Below are 20,441 nucleotides of genomic sequence, written 5' to 3'. Positions count from 1 at the left end.
GCCTTCTGAGAGCTGCTGGAGAAATCACATAATCACCTATCAATCCAGCAGGGTGACTCTGTAAACCAGCGTCAGTTGGGTCATAGAGTCCTTTTTTTAAAAAATTTGAGATAGTCTCACTGTGTCACCCAGGCTGGAGTGCAGTGGCACGATCACAGCTCACTGCAGCCTCGACCTCCCTGGGCTCAGGTGATTCTTCCACCTCAGCCTCCTGAGTAGCTGGGACCACAGGCATGCGCCACTATACCTGGCTAATTTTTGTATTTCTTATAGAGATGAAGTTTCTCCATGTTGTCCTGGCTGGTCTAACTCCTGGGCTCAAGTGATTTGCCCGCCTCAGTCTCCTGAAGGGCTGGGATTACAGACATGAGCCGCTGCATCCGGCTCCTGTTGTATTTCGTTAGTCTTCTCTCTGCCTTTTGCCATGATCACTGTTCTAGACTTTCCATGTCTTTCTCAAACGCTGTACCTCATGCTTGCCCTTGGCCTTTAGAAGTTGTCTTAACAGCGTGAGCAGGAGCCACCGGGTGTGGTGCCTCCAGCCCTCATGCCCAGCCACGTAAGGGCTGTTCTTCTGGTCTGCCTCCTGTTAGGTGAAGGAGGGACCTGAGCTAGTTTGTGCCACCGAGACAGATCCCATCCCACCTCCTTAGGAGCAGCACTTGGTCCATCAGCCCCTCTCTGTCTCTTCAGCCTCATCCTGCCTGTGGCCTCCATCTCACCATCCTGTAACATGCTCAGTTCTCTATCAGTTTTCTAGGCCACATCCCCCACAGCCATTGCTCTTCCCCTACTTCATTGCCGGTCTCACCAAAGTGCCTTCTTTCTCCTTTCCCTGACCCTCTTGCCATCAGACACCTGAGCCTGTTATTCGAGCACCCATAACCCAGTGAATATGGTGCTAAGTCCATAAAACACCTTCTAGTCCTGGCATTCTTTGACCTTTGACATCATGGTTTATAATATCCTCATTCTTTCCTTCTGGAAATGCTGTTTCCCTTGACTTCTGGGAAGCTACACCCTCTTGGTTTTCCTCCTACTTCTCCAACCACACCACCTTAATTGCCTTGTAGATGGCAGGCTCCTCTGCCCCCATTCAACTTTTGAATGTTGGTGTCCTTAGGGTGTGTCCTGGTGCCTTACCCGGCACACTGCTCCTGGTGATCTTGCCAGGCCAGTGCCTTGGTTGCCATCACTACTCAAATCTTGGTTCAGACCTGTCTCCTGAGCTCTAGACCTGTTCACCCACCTGTCTGCTCATTCCTCACCTCCATCGTAGTCTGTACAAACGCTGCCTGGCTGACCACCACTGCCATTACCCGGTCCCTGCCACCCCCAAAGAGAAGGGTCTGCCTGTGAGCAGTGACATGGAGGGCACTGCTGTCCTCAGCTGCTCAGGCAGGAACCAGTACCTTTTCCTGACGCTTCTATTTGCTCTAGCCTCTTCTGGTCAGTCACCTCCCAGATCTCCCTGATTGTCCTGTTGGACTTGGCTGCTCTAATGTTTTCTCTACTCTGGTGTTAAGTGACCTTCCTAAAGTGACAATTGAATCCCACCACTCCCCTGCTTAAAATCAGTTTGGGAGCTCCCCATGGGGCAAAAGAGGCTGCTGCCTGTCCTCCCCTTGCTAAAGCCATTCAGAGTATTTTCAGTTTTCTAATGGGCCGTACTTCTCCCTTCTCTAGGACTTTGCTTCTGCAGTTACCTCTGCCTATATAGAGAACCCTGCCCACCCCCAATCCCTACCTGCTTCTCTGCACAGCCTGTTCTGGCAGCTCCAGCTTGTTCTGGCAGTCTAGGTATTTCCTGCTCACCTTTTAAGTCAGACCTACGGTTGGCCTGGGAAGCCTTCCCTGACCCCAAGGGACCCATCTGTGTCAGCAGTTTTGACAGTGGCCTGGCACTGCTGATATTTTGGTCTGTGGCCCCTTGAAAGTAAAGGGCATCTGTGAGAGGCTTTATTTGGACAGTGGGAGACACAGAGATGGCTGACCTGGCATCTGGTACTTGACCCAAAGGGCAGTTCTTGTCTGTGTGTTACAGGGGCCTGAGCTTGTTGAGATCATTACTCCCAAGAGATGCAGGTTCCATGAGGGCAGAGATTTTTGTTGGATTCATTTTCTGCTATATTCTCAGCACTAGCAGTGCCTCAGAGTAGTGCCTGGTACATAGTAGGTACTCAGTAAATATTTACTGAATGACTAAAAAGTGAACTTTTCAATCTTCACTTAGTGGGTTTTCATGATACCCAATGTGTGTTCCTCTTACAGCTCTTAGAAGTTGCTCTGTCTCTCTGCCAGGGTAGATAGATGGGCATGGATTTGGAAATGGGGACTGGCTCATTGGAGCAGGCTTTCTCTGCAGCCTCTCTGCTCTTTCCCCACACATTTGTGAACCTCTTGAAATCACAAGCTGTAATCACCAGAGCAGTGTAACAGAATTCCTGGGTCATGAGATAGCTGTGACTGTTCTGACTCATGTCACACAAGGGGAAAATTAGCGTGTTTCTAGTCCTAAGAGTTACAGACTACCTAGGCTTGACTCTATAACAGTCAAATGCCTTTTAATCTTCTAGGGAGTTTATTGTACTTTTTATTTTCTATCTTTTTGAGACAGGGTCTCGCTCTGTTGCCCAGGCTGGAGTGCAGTGGTGCAATCATAGCTCACTGTAGCCTCAAACTTTGGGGCTCAAGCAGTCCTCCTACCTCAGCTTCCTGAGTAGCTAGGATTACAGGTGCATGCCACCACACCTGGCTAATTTTTATTTATTCATTTATTCTATTTTTGTAAATTTTATTATTTTTCTTTTTTTCTCTGCTGCTTGAATCAGCATAATTTTTTATTAATTTTTGTAGAGACAGATCTCGCTATGTTGCCCATGCTGATCTCAGACTCTTAGGCTCCAGCTGTCTTCCCACCTTGGCCTCCCAAAGCATCGGGATTACAGGTGTGAGCCATCATGCTTTGAATTTAACCTGGCCGAGTGCAGTAGATAATGCTGTGGTACCACAGAGCAGAAATGTGCTATTGTTGTAGTGTGATACCATAGAAGCTGCTTTTAGAGTTTTAGGATTCAAGTAACTGATTAGATAAGGTTCATCATCATTCTTTTATTGGACAAATATACATGGTGTGCCCATTTTAGACCCATTTTCTTTAATTATCTTATTCACTGGCTTATGGATTTTGTTTTCGGCCTTCCCTCTAAGTAGACCAGAAGCTTCCAGAGGTCAGGGGCTTCATCTGATGTTTCCTGCAGATGTTCAGGACCTAGAGAGGTGCCTGGCAAGTGTTGAGTCAATGGCAGGCAGAGTACTGGGGATGGTGAGCAGGCATGCAGATGCATAAACTCTCATGGTGTTTACAGTCTGGTAGTATAGACAGACAGTAATGCAATTTCACAAACAAATGTCAAATTGTAACTGACAGTTTCTATGGCAGAGACCATTGTTCTCAGAGGACTAACATAAGAGCTTTGGCTTAGCCAGGAGTTTGGGAAAACTTGCCAAGGGCTAAAGGAAAGGTACCCAGGTGGAGGAAGTCTCATGACCTGTGTCTGGAGAGTGTGTGCTAGAGGAAACAACTGGAGCAAAATTGGAATCATGTCTTTCTGTCTCTAAGAGCAGGTTTAGTCATATGCCTCTCCTTTCTTAATGATGACAGCAAATAACATTTAGTGAGTGTTTGTGTGGATGATAGCAGTATAGTGTTCCATCCTTCCAGTGACCCCGGAGTGGAGCCTGGGAAATCCATTAGAGGTCAAGTGGCTGGGTGAGGGGTTCGAGTCCAGATGGCCTCTCCTTTTTCCTGATATGAATTGTGTGTGGTGTGATGTGTAAAAGATACCATCAGTCCTAGATTCTTGAGAGGTCATTCAAAGGGATGCTACCCTGAAGCTGTTGGACCATGTTTAAGTGAAAGACAGGATTATAACATTGTCAGCCACTTGCCTGACAGAGATTTGGCTCAGAGAGGTCAGTTGCCTTCTCTAATGCAGGACCTCAAATGGAAAGGGAGGCAGTGGGTCAGAGACCTCCCAGAAGTTTACAGCATGGTGGTGGCTTTAAAATCTTTTAAATTCATGTCTTTTCTAGGTGCAAGGGTGTTGGGATAGGGTCAGGAATACTGAATTGATTGAATTTCTCTAGCCCAAAATAGCAAGGAGATATTGGTGTTTTTTTGAGGCGGGTTCTCACTCCGTTGTCCAGGTTGGAGTGCAGTGGTGTGATCACAGCTCACTGTAACCTCAACCTCTCTGGCTCAAGTGATCCTCCCACCTCAGCTGGGACCGCAGGTGTGTGCCACAACACCTGGCTAGTTATTTTTAAAATTTTTTTGTAGTGGCCGGGCACGGTGGCTTTCGCCTGTATTCCCAGCACTTTGGGAGGCCAAGGCGGGTGGATCACCTGAGGTCAGGAGTTCGAGACCAGCCTGGCCAACATGGTGAAACCCCATCTCTACTGAAAATACAAAAAATTCGCTGGGCGTGGTGACGGGCGCCTGTAATCCCAGCTACTTGGGAGGCTGAGGCAGGAGAATTTCTTGAATCCGGGAGGCAGAGGTTGCAGTGAGCTGAGGTTGCGCCATTGCTCTCCAGCCTGGGTGACAGAGTGAGACTTTTTTTTTTGTAGAGACAGTCTCCCTATGTTGCCCAGGTTGGTCTCAAACTCTTGGACTCAAGCAGTCTTCCTGCCTTGGCCTCCCAAAGTGTTGGGATTGGGATTGATTTTTAAAAATCAGCCTTGAGATTAAGTCATATACCTTACAATTCATCCAATTAGTGATTTTTAATATGCCATAGGGTTGTGCAACTGTGATCACGATATTATTTTAGAACATTTTATCCCATGTAAAACAATCCCATACTCATTAGCAGTCAATAGTCAATCCTTCCTCCCTCCATTTCCCAGCCCTAAGCAATCTCTAATCTGTTTTCTGTCCCTGGATATGCCTATTCTGGACATTTCACGTAAACGGAATCATATAATATATGGTCTTTTGTGTTTGGCTTCTTTCACTTGGCATAGTGTTTTTAAGTGTCGCCCATGTTGTAGCATGTAGCAATTCTTCATTTCTGTTTATTTCCGAATATTAATCTGTCATATGGATATACCACATTTTATTTTCCATTCATCAGTTAGTTGATGGATGTTTGGGTTGTTTCCACTTATTATTTATTTATTTCTTGAGATGGAGTCTAGTTCTGTCACCCAGGCTGGAGTGCAATGGTGTGATCTTGGCTTACTGCAACTTCCGCCTCCTGGGATCAAGCGATTCTCTTACCTCAGCCTTCCGAGTAGCTGGGACTGCAGGTGCACACCAACATGCCCAGCTAATTTTTGTATTTTTAGTAGAGACAGGGTTTCGCCATATTGGCCAGGCTGGTCTCAAACTCCTGACCTCAAGTGATCCTCCCACCTCGGCCTCCCAAAGCGTTGGGATTACAGGCGTGAGCCAATGTGCCAGCCATCCACTTATTATTTATTATCTTATAAATAGTGCTGTGAACATTGCGTACAAGTTTTTGTGTGGATGTATAACATGTTTTCATTTTGCTAGAGTATATATCTAGGGCAAAATTGTTGGTCATAGAGGGACTGCCAGACTGTTTTCCTATGTGTCTGCACCATTTTTCATTTCCACCAGCAGTGTATTATGGTTTCACTCTCCCTAGATCCTTGCCAAAATTTGTTATTGTTCATATGTTTGATTATAGTCTTCCTAGTGGGTATGAAGGGCTATCTCATTGTGGTTTTGCATTTCAGGATGGCTGATGATGTTGAGCATCTTTTCATGTGCTTATTGGCCATTTGTATATCTTTGGAGAAACGTCTATTCATTCAGGTCCTTTGCCTATATATTTTTTTAATTGTGAGAGTTCTTTATATATTCTGGATACAAGTCCTTTATCAGATATAGGATTTACATATATTTTCTTCTATGGATTGTCTTTCACTTTTTTGATGGTATCATTTATAGCACAACATTTTTAATTTTAACGAAGTCTTATTTATTTATTTTTGGTCACATGTGCTTTTGGTGTCATATCTAAGAAATCATTGCCTACCTTAAGGTCACCAAGAGTTGCTACTATTTATTTATTAATTAATTGATTAATTATATAACTGCTCCTTGCAGAGCAGGGCTAACTCATAGGCATTGTGCCCAGAGTTGGTCTATTACTCTTTTCTGTTCTAAGAATGTTATAGTTTTAGCTCTTATATTCAGGTATGTGATATATTTTGAGTTAATTTTTGTGAGGGAGGGGTCCAACTTTGTTCTGTGAGGTGAAGGTCCAACTTTATTGTTTTACATATGGATATCTGATTGTCCTAGTACCATTCGTTGAAAAGACTGTTCTTTCCATATTGAATTGTCTTATTGAAAATCAAATGACCATAAATGTAAGGGTTTATTTCTGGGGTCTTATTTCTGGGCCCTTAGTTCTAGTTCATTGATCTGTATATTCTATGCCAGTACCACACTTTTTTTTTTTGAGACGGAGTCTCACTCTGTCACCCAGGCTAGAAGTGCAGTGGCATGGATCTCGGCTCACTGCAACCTCCACCTCCCAGGTTCAAGCAATTCTCCTGCCTCAGCCTCCTGGGTAGCTAGGACTACAGGTGTGCACCACCATGCCTGGCTAATTTTTGTATTTTTAGTAGAGATGGGGTGTCACCATATTGGCCAGGCTGATCTCAAACTCCTGACCTCAAGTGATCTGACTGCTTTGGCCTCCCAAAGTGTGGATTACAGGTGTGAGCCACTGTGCCCAGCAACACTGTGTTGGTTACTGTAACTGTGTAGTAGGTTTTGAAATTAAGACAGTGTGAGTCCTCCAACTTTGTTAACAGTTTTTTTTTTCCCAAGATTATTTTGGCTATTCTAGTTTCCTTACATTTCCATATGAATTTTTAAGACCAGCTAGTTAATTTATGCTTTAAAAAAAAAAAAAACTGCTGGGATTTTGGTAGGAGTTGCATTGAATCTGTAGATCAAGTTCAGGAGTATTGACATCTTAACAATATTAAGCCTTCCAATACCTGATCATGGGATGTTTTCCCATTTATTTAGACATTTTTTCATTTCTTTCCACATTGTTTGTAGTTTTAGGTATACAAACCTTTTACTTCTTTTGTTGAATTTATACCTAAGTATTTTATTCTTTTTGATGTTATTATAAATGGAATAATTTTCTTAATTTCATTTTTGGAATGTTTGTTGCTAGTGTATAAAAATATGACTGATTTGGTATGTTGATCTTATATCCTGCAACCTTGCTGAATTTGTGTGTTTGTTCTAATAGTTTTTTAGCGGGTTCCTTACAACTTTCTATATGTAAGATAATGTCATGTACAAATGGTGATAGCTTTAATTCTTCCTTCTCAATGTGAGGGCCCCCTTTTTTTTTTCCTAATTGCTCTGGCTAGAACCTCCAGTACGATATTGAATAGGAGTTGTAAGAGTGGATGCCCTTCTGATCATAGGGGCAAAATATCGAATCTTTCACTGTTAAGTTTGATATTAACAGTGGGTCTTTGATAGATACACTGTATTGGGTTGAGGAAGTTCCCCTCTGTTTCCAGTGTTTTTTTTTTTTTTTTTTTTTCTTTTTCTTTTTGAGATGGAGTCTCGCTCTGTTGCCCAGGCTGGAGTGCAGTGGCGTGGTCTTGTCTCACTGCAGCCTCTGCCTCCTGGGTTCAAGCGATTCTCCTGCCTTAGCCTCCTGAGTCTGGGATTACAGGCACATGCCACCACACCCAGCTAATTTTGTATTTTTAGTAGAGACAAGGTTTCTCCGTGTTGGTCAGACTGGTCTTGAACTCCCAACCTCAGGTGGTCCACTCGCCTTGGCCTCCCAAAGTGCTGGGATTACAGGCATGAGCCACTGTGCCTAGGTAATTTTTGTATTTTCAGTACTGACGGGGTTTCGCCATGTCGGCCAGGCTGGTTTCAAACTCCTGACTTCAGGTGATCCTCCCGCCTTGGCCTCCCAAAGTGCTGAGATTACAGGTGTGAGCCATCGAGCCCGGCCTATTTCTAGTTTGTTGGATGTTTTTATCATGAAAGGGTGTTGAATTTTGTCAAATCCTTTTTCTGCATCTATTGAGATGGTCATATGTGTTGTGTCCTTTATTTTATTAATATGGTATATCATAAATGATTTTTAGATTATTATTATTTTATTATTATTATTGTCTTGAGACAGGGTCTCACTTTGTTGCCCAGGCTGGAGTGCAGTGGTGCAGTCTCAGTTCACTGTGGCCTCTGCCTCCTGGGTTCAAGTGATTCTCATGCCTTAGTCTCCAAAGCAGCTGAAATTAGAGGCACGCACCACCATACCCGGCTAATTTTTGTATTTTTGTAGAGATGGGGTTTCGCCATCTTGGCCAGGTTGGTCTTGAACTCTTGGTCCCGAGTGATCTGCCCGCCTGGGCCTCCCACAGTGCTGGGATTACAGATGTGAGCCACTGTGCCCAGATAGATTATTACATTACTTTAAAAAATATTGTTTAAACTTCCATTAATGGAACTTTTATTCTTTTCAATGACACAGAGACTTCTGAGTAGAAATTTCTTCTGCTTGCAAATTGTTTTTCAGTGAACCCATGAAAACGATTGCTTCACAGTGTATGCTCCAGGATGGAATACAGTTCTTAATGTAGAGCATGCACTAGCTCTTCCTCTCTCTGGGGCGGGTCATCTGTTGTACTCACTGCTCTGATTACGTTCTCTAATATTTAAGTAGACCATGATCTGTCATGGTCTGGACGTGTGGCTGGTTATACTTATCTCCTCGTCTCATCTTTAAAAAAGAATGATCTCAGATTCTTATTACCAAAGGATGTTGGCCTCCTTTGTAGATAATACTTTGGGAAGGATCCTTCTGTGGAGTTTGATCCTGGAGACTCTGACTTTAGAGTTCTTGCTGATCTTTCCTCTCCCTTTAGGGGTAAGGATTAATATATCTGCAGACATCTCCAAGCTTAAGCTTTGTTATTGTGGGCTTATGGGCAGCAGCTTAGCAACCATTTCAAGGCACTCAGCTGTCCCATGGGTCTGTCTCTGCTTGTCACTGTCTCCTTTTGCCTTCCTTCTCCTCCCTCTCACATTGCCCGTTCCCCTTCTTTCTTCCCTTGTCCTCTTACCCATCTCCTCCTTTCTGTCCCGCATTCCTGTTTTTCCTATCCCCTCCCTGACTCACACTCCCTCTCGCTGCTTCCCTCACCCTCTTCTTTCCCTCCTCCTTGTCCCTTTGCCTTTTCTCCTCCTAGTCCCCTCCTCCTGACCCCTGCCCTCCCTCTCTCCTTTTGTCTTGGGAATCCTTTGTCCCTGCTCTGACCTCATCCCCTCCACCCCTACCCCCAGCCCTGTGGGCAGACCTCTCCAGCTTCTGATGGATGTTGTCTTTGGCTTTTCGCCTGTGTGTTTTTCCAGCTCCAGACCCTGTGTCTTGTTTTCTCCATGGAGTTGGGGAGTAAAGGGGATCCTGGTTTTCATGGCCTCAGGCAGGCTCTGTCTGCAGTGTTTGGCCATTTCTGAGCCAGTCCCTGGCTTTGTTTCTTGGTATCCTCAGTTCTCCCAGTGGCCTGTTAGGATGACAGGACCCACCCCCTCCCCCTGGCACCCCAACTCCCCAGAGGGGGCACAGGTTTGAAAGAGGACCATGCTTTGGTCTCTTAAGAGCACTTGATTACTTGACAGACAGCCTTCTATACCTTTTAGTTGGCGGGAGGCCACTTTTTTTTTTTAAATTACTTTAAAATTCATTATAAATAAAATTATTTCTGTGGTCAAGTTTACTATTTTGAAAATGGGAACTCATGTGTTTGTCATCTGCTGGTGGGCCCTGGGCCTGAGCAGAAGCCCAGCTTTCAGGTGGCCCAAGGCACTGGATTGTTTGATTTTGGATCTTAAAACTGATTTTGGAATTTTAAATCCATTTTTCAGTTCTGCCTCAGTGTCCAGTCTGTCCTTTTCATCCCCATCTGCTTTTCATTTTATTTATTTATTTTTTGAAACAGGGTCTCACTGTGTTGCCCAGGCTGGAGTACAGTGGTACAATCACAGCTCACTGCAACCTCTGCCTCTCAGGCTCAAGCAATCCTCCCACCTCAACCTCCTTAGTAGCTGGGACCACAGGTGCACACCACCACACTTGGCTAATTTTTTGTATTCTTGGTAGAGGCAGGGTTTCACCATGCTACCCGGGCTGGTCTCGAACTCCTGAGCTCAAGAGATCCACTTGCCTCGGTCTCCCAAAGTGCCGGGAATACAGAAGTGAGCCATTGTGCCTAGCCCATTTTATTTTCTTGAAGGCCATTTGAATATTGGTTGTGTTAAATGGAAGGAGTTTTCTCTGTTTAAGAGGGCAACTTTCCTAGAAAGTAGAGTCAACAAATTGGATTTGCAGAGGTTGGGCTCTGGAGCCAGAAGGCTCAAGTTCAAGGCTATCTGTGCCACTTGCCAGCTGTGTGTGGCTGTTTCTTGAGCTCCCTGGTAGAGCCGATGTGGGAGCCTCCTCCATCTGCATGGGGAGAAGGGGAGGTGCTACAGGTTAAATGCTTATTAATAAATGCTCTATTTGTTATTAAGAAGATTTCATGGCAAAGATCAACCACTGAAACAGCCACAAGTCTGCTGCCAATTTTCTCTGTTTTCTTTCCTGTGCTCTGTTTTTTTTACTTCAATTACACGATTTCTCTGGATTTTTATGTTACCTTAGTTTTGGAAGCTAGAGCTACAAAACCAATGTACGTAAGAAAATAAAATCTTTGCCAGCTGATGCTTGTGTGTTTTTTTAAGGATTTTTTTTTTTTCCCTAATCAGGAAATTGGATGTGGCAATTTTGAAATGTGCTGATTAAAATTTTTCAAAGGAGAAATCTATTGTTACCATAAATGTATGCTCTTGAGGATGCATTTCATAGTGCATTACTTCTCTACAAACATGTTTTTTTTTTTTTATAACCCTGTTTAGAAGCTGGACTCATGCTTCTGTTAAAGGAAACCTACTGTGGGAACTATTTGAGGGTAAAAATTTTGGAGGAATCACATTATTACTCATTTAAACCATAAACCCAGGCCGGGCATGGTGGCGCATGCCTATAATCCCAGCACTTTGGGAGGCTGAGGTGGGCAGATCACCTGAGGTCAGGAGTTTGAGACCAGCCTGGCCAACATGACGAAACCCCGTCTCTACTAAAAATACAAAAATTAGCCAGGCATAGTGGCGCGTACCTGTAATCCCAGCTACTAGGGAGGCTGAGGCAGGAGAATCTCTTGAACGTGGGAGGCAGAGGTTGCCGTGAGCCCAGATCGTGCCACTATACTCTAGCCTGGGCGACAGAGCAAGACTCAGCCTCAGAAAACCCCAAAAAACATAAACCCATTGTTCTCTGTGAGGTGGTGGGTCAGCATGGATCCGATCCCAGGTGGTGGGAAAACACCCTTTGCCTAATGCTAATGCTTAAGCTCTGGCTGCTGAGTACACCTTGTACAGACTTTGGAGAGATGGGAGTGGGGGGCATTTGCTGGACTTGAATTTACACCTGTGGTTGGGACCCAGGACCCAGACTGGGGAGTCCAGCTCTTATCCCCACCAGCAGTTATTCTGTGATTCTGAGGCAGTGCCATCTGGCTACCACCCTTAGCCAAGACTCTTTCGCCTGGGATGGTTAGCTATCAGGCTGCTGTGTTTAGTAAATTGAAACGCTTTATAACATGCTTTATTCAGAGTTACTGAGTTCTGAATCAGGCCTATACTCCAGGGCCATTGCTATAATTGCCTATTAGCATATACAGACAGTTTGAAAAATTGTTTATTTGAGCTTTTTGCTTATGTGGACTTTGGATAATTGAGCAATTCAGTATATTATATAGCGGGAGTCCTTGTGCCTACACATCTCTGATCCTGCAGAGAATGACCCTCTTCACCCTACCACTCTCTTTCCTATGTCAGGCCGGTATCTAAGCCAGTAATGTGTGTTCTGGGCCAGTGGTCCCTAAACTGAAGGGCAACCAGATAAAAACTGGGAACTTACATGGGTAGCAGATTACCAAATTTGGAACCGGAAGCTTTGCTTCCTTGATAATCATGGTTTTGACTGAGCAACCTTTGCAATTTTGTATCTTTTTGTTGATTTAAATCTTCTGTAGAGCACATTTGAAAAAAAAAAAAAAAAAAAAGAAGAACACACATAATTTTTACACCATTCACGAACTCCTAAGAGACCCTTAGGAGGCCATAGCCTGGGAAGGTGGGAATAGGGGCCACGTCTCTACAGCAGGGTAGAGTTAGAGGAATGAGGGTTTCTGTGGGTTTCGATGGCCCTTTGGCCATCTCGCCTGGCTGCCTGGGCTTCCCCTCTGGAGGGATTTATTGGCTCATCTAACAAGCCAGAGGATAAATGAGCTGGTGCCTAGAGTTCCTCTGACTTTAGTATCCCCACTGCTGGGAAGATGGAATTAAGAGGATGTCTACAGAATGCTTGGAGCCCTTCTGAAGGGAGAAGATTAATCACTATGTTTACCGTTGTCAAGTCTGATGTAGACTAGAAGGCACAGTGTCTGTTAGAATTTATAGTACTTGCTTTGGGTGGAAGAAATGCAATATTTTCCCCCTAAGACTAATTCCCCATCATAAACCCTTAAGCACTAATGGTGCTAATTTAGTAGTTTTCTCTTCCTTTTCAATATGTGCATGCTTTTTGGTTATTGATTCTGGATTTCATGAGCTTTGGTATTTATTTCCTGAGTGCCCTGAAATTATTATTTTTTTAAAATTAGGATGGCCTCAATTTCATTTAGTTTTTAAGGGGTTATGGAAACTGATTAAAATGGAAGATACTCATAGGTATATCTTATCTAATTTGGGATAACATTTTAATACTTACTATTTAAATTCATTCTTTAAGTTAAACATCGCCAAGGTATTAGCTTGTACTTTTTAAAAGGAAAAGCTGTTCTAAAAATGCATAGTTATTGTGTACCTGAATTGTCTTCATATGTTTAATGGAGACAAGAGGAGTATAAATACCTCACAAAAGCTGATCTTTTTTTTTTTTTTTTTTTAATCTGTCACCCAGGCTGGATTCTAGTGGCATGATCATAGCTCACTGCAGCCTTGAACTCCTGGGCTCAAGTGATCCTCCCACCTCAGCCTTCCAAGAAGCTGGGACTACAGGTACACAGCACTGTGCCTGGGTGATTTTTTTTTTTTTTTTTTAACTTTTTGTAGAGGTGGGGTCTTGCTTTGTTTCCCAGGCTGGTCTTGAACTCCTGACTTTAAGCCACATTTCTGCCTTAGCCTCCCAGTGTTGGGATTACAGGCATAAGCCACCACATCTGGCTATAAAAGCTGATCTTTTAGCAGATCTGAAAGGTAGAAAAATTGACTTATTTAAGATTTACTTTTTCTAGTTTCTGTCCCACACTTCTAGGTTTGGCATTAATTAGGTAGAGTCAGGACAAAAGAAGGAAGATGGAAACTCTGGCACCCATAGATGTGAAAAATTAGCCCATAGATACCTATAGTTAACTTTAATGTAAAATAATGACTATTTTTGTGTTCCAACCAATTTTAAAGGTTCCAATTATTTAGGAAAGAGATGAAAGTAAGAAACCATCCCAAATTATACTATTCAGAAATACTTAGTGTTGGTAACAGGGAACATCTTGCCAGAGAAACTTCTGTGTGTGTTACGTCTGCCTGACTTTATTTTTAAATTGATTTTCATCAAGGCAATCATATGCACATAGCTTTTTAAAACGCTCCCCTCCACAGGTTTTTTTTTTTTTTGGTAAAATCACATACAGATACAGAAAGCCACACAAAACAGTAATAGGATGGTGAATTATAAGATAAATCCTTCTACAGTAAACATCCAGGTCAGAAAAGAGAACTTTGCCAGCTTCCTTAGCAACCCCTCTCTCCCCCACTCCAAGAGTAGCTGCCATCTTTTTATCATAATCTCTAGGCAACATAAAATTTTGCCTGTTCTTAAGAGCTTGATATGTATGTTGTCTTTTTCAATCTGCAGGTCCCCCTCCAGGCCTTTCTTTTCCTTACATTTTATCTACTGAGAGATAGGCCGTTGAACCTGTAGAGTTTACCAGGGGTCTGAAATAACTTTACTTTTGTGCGTACTCACAGTGCACAAAAGTAAAGTTTTGGGATTACAGGCATGAGCCACCACAGTGCCCAAGAGTAATGTCAGCATGGCTCTCAGTTCAATGTATTTCCTGCTAATTCCACGTATGTGGTTTTAAAAAAAGGCAAATACTACTCAAAGGTCAATGAAAACCACTGTGGATTCCATTCTGTGTTCCACCTGCTCTGCTCTTAGTCTTGTTCCTGAAAAGTCACTGTTTCTAACTTGTAGCTTTTTCTTTTTCTTCGGTTACAGTTCTTTTTTTCCTCTACAGTTCTTTTTTTTTTTTTTTTTTTTTTTTGAGACAGGGTCTTTCTCTGTCACCTAGGCTGGAGTGCAGTGGTGCGATCTCAGCTCACTGCAACCTCCACCCCGGGCTCAAGGGATCCTCCCATCTCAGCTTCCTGTGTAGCTGGGACCACAGGCGCACACCAGCACACCCCACAACAATTTTTGTATTTTTAGTAGGGGTGGGGTTTCCCCATGTTGCCCAGGCTGGTCTTGAGCTCATGAGCTCAAAGCAATCCACTTGCCTCAGCCTCCCAAAGTGCTGGGATTACAGATGTGAGCCACTGTGCCTGGCCTGCCTCTGTCATTCTAAATAATATCCCTGTACATGGGACATTATTATTTTTATTTTTTGAGACAGGATGTCACTCTGTTCCCCACTATGTTGAGCTCACTGCAGTCTCAACCTCGTGGCCTCAAGCAATCCTTCTGCATCAGAAGGATTTGAATAGCTGGGATTACAGGTGCCCACCATAATGCCCAGGTATTTTTTTTGGGGGTTTTAGTAGAAACAGAGTTTCACCATGTTGCCCAGGCTGGTCTTGAACTCCTGGACTCAAGTGATCCACTCACCACTCGCAGGCATGAGCCACCACACCCAGCAGGGATGTTATTTTTATTCTGCTCTCATGCTTGACTGCTAGTTGGAATGGATGTGGAATTCTAGGTTGAAATAATTTTCCCTCATAGTTCTTTTAACCTCCTGTTGTTGAGAAGTCTTTTACCATCTTGGTTCCTCTTCCTTTTTTATGTCATTCATTTTTTTTTTCTCTGAAAGCTTTTAGAAATATCTAAATTTTGGGGTGCTGGGTGGGACTTTTAAAATTCATTATGCCAGGCACTCAGTGGGCCCTTTCCATCTATTTTTAAAAAATTAATTAATTATTTATTTATTTACTTACTTTTTCCATCACCCATTTCTTAGTATGAACCTTTCCATCTAGAAGTTTATATTCTTTATTTCTAGGAAGGTTTCTTGTATCATTTCTTTGATAATTTCCTCCTCTCATTGTCCCTCTGTTTTCTCATTCTGGAGCTCCTCTGGAATTGATCCTCTGTTTTTCTTCATTCTGTATTCTTAATTCTCATTTTTTTATTTTCTTGGTATTTCCTCAGCTTTATCCTTAGTCCTTTTATTTTTCTTATTTCTACTATTTTTTAATTTTCAAAAGCTTTCTCTGTAGCTTTCAAAAGCCCCTCCTAACTTTTTTGGAATGAGTGTCCTAGTCTTATTTTCTGGATACAGTGCCTTGTCTCTCTGAAGGCATTAATGATGATTTTTGGAAGTTTTCTTCTGTTCTATGCATTGTCTCTGTTTCCTGGCTTCTTTTTCTGTTTGCTTTGGTGTCTGTCTGCAAGTTGGAGGCTTTCTTCAGGTGTCTAGTGGTCTTTGGTTGTCCTTATTTGAGGGAGCTGGCTGGAGCTCTGTGTGCAGAGCAGGGCTTGTTGACAGTAGGGCTGTGTTATGAATGAAAAGACACTTGGCCTTTTTCACCGGGGACTGTTTGGGTATTGGTAGTTTTTTTCCTTGGGCTGGTTGGTTTGCCCAGAGGGGAGCCCTCCAGTCCCCTGCCTGGCTGATGATGCTTTGTCAGTCAAGTTGGGGAAGGGAACTGAGGGTGGGGTGGTGTGAGAGTCGGGGGTCTCACACTGCTAAGTATAGATTTACAATCCATTCTCAATCCTACCTTCATTTGTGCTTGGTGTTCCAGAGCCTAAGCTTCTGTGTTCACCTTCTCTGATCAGTTTCTGCTGCAGTGGAGACGGGACCATTGCCCGGGCGTTCAGGAAGGCGAGGACCTGCAGGAGCTGGAGAGGTATCAGTGCTCATTTATATGAACCTTGGGTCAGTCCTCCTGTTTTTAGCTATAAGCCTGATTCTCCCTCATTACCCTCCAAAGCCCAGTTCCTACAAGCCCTGAACTCCCTTAGAGTTCATCGCTTTTTCTTGGGACCCCTGCAGGTAATCTTGGCCTTGTCCCACTAAGGCAGTTAGGCTTTGTCTAGCTGTTTTTTCATCTTCCAAAAATCTGTCAAAATTTTTCATCCTCTTTTCCGTTTTCTTTGTCCTTATGGGTTTATTATATCTTATTTTTAATTTTTATTTTTTTTGAGATGGAGTCTCGCTCTATTGCCCAGATTGGAGTACAGTAGTGCTGTCTTGGCTCACTGCAACCTCCGCTTCCTAGGTTCAAGCAATTCTCCTGCCTCAGCCTTCTGAGTAGCTGGGATTACAGGCATGTTCCACCGTGCCCAGCTAATTTTTGTATTTTTAGTAGAGACGGGGTTTCACCATGTTGGCCAGGCTGGTCATTTAAAAACTTTCCTTATGGTCACTTTGGTAGGAATTAAGGAAATAAAGTCGGAGACCCTCTGGTTGACTTTCTTATGTTGAAGGAGAATTTTTATTTTTATGTGCAGAAGAGCTCACATTATACATTTAATTCTTAAAAATTTTAGATTTTATTGTTTTTTGTAGCAGTTGGGTCTCACCATGTTTCCCAGGCTGGTCTTGAACTCCTGGGCACAAGCCGTCTACCTGCCTTGGCCTCCCAAAGTGCAGGGATTATGGGCTTGAGCTGCTGCGCCTGGCATTCATTTAATTTTTAATCCAGTTTCATGGCAACTTGTTTGGCCTTTGTCTTTTCCAGGTGGGCTGGGCTGTGCAAGCCTTTGGTTTGTGGCCCAGGGCATTACCTCCCCAGCAGTGCAGATCTCATCATATCTGTCATTGTTGTAGATCCTGATAGCTTTCACCATTCTAGCCAGAGAGAGCTCTTAGTTGTCTGAATTAACCAGTGAAGGTAAGGGTGGTGCAGATTTTTCTGTGGCATTTCCTTTGATAATTCAGTAGGGAGCCTCCATTCTATGCTCAAGAGAGGGAGGAAGACAGCCAACCCAGTGGATCCATGCCTTCTCATTTTCCACCAAGGTGGGGATGGTATTAACCCTGTTGGAAGGTCGGATGCTCTTAGCAGGGACTTCCCCTTTATCTGCAGCTTTCTCTAAATCCTGGGCCAACATCTGCAGCTTATTTTCTTGCTTTGGCTGTCCTTTCTCCATATGGACCAGCTTGAGCAGCTGAGTGGCTATTCGACGGCCCATGACCTGAGTGAACTGGCCTTCAAAGGCTCAGAGGAGATGGCTAGCCCTTTGCTACTTGCCCTTGAATAAGCCATTATGAGAAAGAAGGGATGGAGAATTCTGAGTGATCTGGGAGACTGAGAGACCTTTATCTTTTAAGACATGAAAGACAATGGAGGTCTGGCTGCTTCACCCCCAGTTCCCAGAATACAGTCCTGGTGGCTATCCAGATGTGTGTGGCTGAGATTTTTTTCCTTCTTAAACTTATTCCCCTTTGAGCCCTATCTTCTCTACTACCCAGTGACATGACTCATTTGGAAGCCACCCTGTACCCTTGTGATATGACAGCTTAGCATGTGACCAGCTTTTGAATGATTAAATCTGCAGACTCCATCAGAAGCAAGGAGTAATCCGTGAAGTCCAAACTCACAAAGTAGTTAAAGATGATTATAAATTAAAGAAACGCCACCTGGGCGGGTCTCTAAGGGACATGGCATCAGCCCTGTGCTGAACAGTCCATTGTGTCATATCTTAGGGATTATGTGGCTTGACATTACTTGCTCTTTCAGCAGTAGCCCTCAGTATAGTCCCCAACCAGTACCATCAGCGTCACTGGGAGCTTGTCAGAAATGCAAATTCTTGGGTCTTCAGACCTCAGAAACTCAGGCATGGGGGCCCAGCAATCTGTGTTCCAACAAGCCCTTCAGGAGGTTCTGATGCTCTTTACTGGTTTAGATGATCTTGTAGACTGGTGCAAAAGTCAGTCCTTCTGGGTTTGGGGGTTGCTCCCACATAGCCTGGAAGGAGGGAACAGTAGTCTCATCTGAGGCTTCCTCAGGGAAATAACCCTCCAGCTTAAGGCCCCTTATGCTATTGTTGAGCAGATTCAGCCTCTGATTTAGGAATGTAGCCAATTGGAGCAAAAAGCATGATTCAGTCTTGAAGGAAAAAAATAACTTGGGTTACTCTGCGTCATGTGAAGAAGTAACTGGGTCTCGTGTGGATGCCAGTGATAACAGTTGGCGTACTGGGAATTTCCTTCCAATCTTTATTCTGTGTGCATGCAGGATGTGCATTTAACCTAGTTGGGATCCCATTGCATGCATTGTTCTGTATTGCCCCCTCCCCCATTATGAAAGAGTCCGTGACACCGCAGTGTTAAGGACTGAGGTGGTAAGGGCCCCAGGATGTCAGTGGCTATCAGAGGTCCCCAAGTCTGAGAAAATTGGTGGCTGAATGCATAGGTCCCGAAGAAGTCATTTTCCCAAGGCATTTGGAGTTGTTGGTGCTACTGGCACATTTTGGACCTCTGTTAAGGGGAAAGACAGGGGGAGCTGACTGACTGGGCTACTCCATTGCCATTTAGATTTCCTGACTCTGCAAGCTGGCTGAATGTTGCTTTTTCATGTGCTGCCTGGACTAAAGCTGTCTGATTCTTTCCTTCTGAACAATGGCTGTTTTTATGAGATCTTGCTTCTCCCAGGCAGTGGCCCACACAGTGAAGTCTTTTCTTTCCCGTTCGTGTAAGCTAGTGGACCTTATGGACTCTGTCTGGCTGACTTTTCTCTAATGTTTACAGTTCGTGTAGTGTGATAGCCGAGCTCATTTTCCGTGTGAAGAAAAAGAAAAAGTGGATGATGGACCACCTCCCCCTCCCTGCCTCCAGAAAAAAAGGCACTCAGTGAGAGAAAAGACTGCAGTCCCATTCAGAGTCAGGGGGGCCGGGGGATGGCAAAGGGGGAGGGTAATAGAGGACCCTTAGGGCAAGTGACTGTTCTGGGGTTGGGGTGGGGAGTCAGCCTTCTTGGGGGAGCTGGGGATACTTTGTGTAGGGCCCTATTCTGTGGTATGGGCTTCTTTCCTCCTGGACCCTGGTGTAGGCTGGAGAAATCTGTATTACGGAAACCACTGCCTCCTCACCCCGCCCTCAGGATCTAGGCCCAGAGGATCTGGCAAAAGCTAGGTTGGCACCCACACCCAGGGCCTGCCTGAGCCAAGTCCACACTTCCCCTGCCTGACCTGGGCTGGTCAAGTAGAGTAGGCCTGAACTGCCCAGGTGAAGGAGTATCCTAAGTCCATAATACCGCCTTTCTCCTCCCTCACCAAGAGAAAATGAAACCCCATGTGCCGAGGGCCACCTTTGCTTTTTCTATTACCTTTGACAGATTGACTGCTCATCCCACACAATTGGGACCAAAATCTCTGGCCCTGCAATCAGTCTCCCCTACTCTGATGGTTGCTTAAGCTGTGACAAAAGATACTTGGATGCACAAAGGTCTCTTCTGAGTTTAATTGGAATTTCTGTAAACACTCTGACTCTCTCTGAATCTTCCCTGTTCCCTAAGACCAACATCGTGGAGTCAGTAGATTTAGTGAGCACCTGCTAATTACCACTGGGGTGTTGAGGATTCAGGATAGACAGTGACCTGTCTGTCGTTATAAAGCAAGCTAACATTTGAGTATGTATCCGTGCATACTCAATGAAAAATGAATTTCATTATTTACCTGAATAACAAAATATTCAGGGCTCCTTATGTGCTAAGTACTGTGCTAAGCACTTTGTGAACATAATCAATAAATACTTTTGAAGTGAATGACCTCCTTCAGCACCCCTTTGGCTGGAGAGTCAGGCCTGGCTGGTTTCATGGTCCACCCTGCTGTCCTTCCTCATCTGGTGCCCCAGCCTGGTAGGCAGAGGCAACGAGAGGCAGGTACAGGGTGCACCTTGAGAGCCTTGCAAGCCGGAATCAGGAGCTTGGGTTTTATTTTAGCAATGATGGGAAACTGTAGGTGAGTTTAAGCAGGAGAATCATAAATAGCTCACCCCAGGTCACCTCACCAGCAAATCAGTTATATAGCCAGACCAAGAACCAAGGACTTCACATTTCTTTTCTTTCTTTCTTTTTTTTTTTTTTT

The 20,441-nt window shown here is 44.1% G+C and overlaps 1 protein-coding gene across 2 annotated transcripts in view; it reads left to right on the top strand.

Annotated features, from left to right (window-relative positions):
* TRAK1 (trafficking kinesin protein 1) overlaps window positions 1-20,441 on the top strand; it is a 210,696-nt gene that overhangs the window by 21,811 nt on the left and 168,444 nt on the right. The window contains exon 2 of one of the 2 annotated variants that reach the window (XM_063722118.1): window positions 16,154-16,258. The exons of the other annotated variant lie outside the window; for it this stretch is intronic. The gene's annotated coding sequence lies outside the window, so the exon portion shown is untranslated. The remainder of the gene's footprint in view (window positions 1-16,153; window positions 16,259-20,441) is intronic. 2 annotated transcript variants of the gene reach the window in all.

Source organism: Pongo abelii, chromosome 2, assembly GCF_028885655.2.
Source record: "Pongo abelii isolate AG06213 chromosome 2, NHGRI_mPonAbe1-v2.0_pri, whole genome shotgun sequence".
NCBI lineage: Eukaryota > Metazoa > Chordata > Mammalia > Primates > Hominidae > Pongo > Pongo abelii.
Note: the sequence above shows the minus strand (reverse complement) of the source record. Positions and strands in the feature narration are given on the sequence as shown.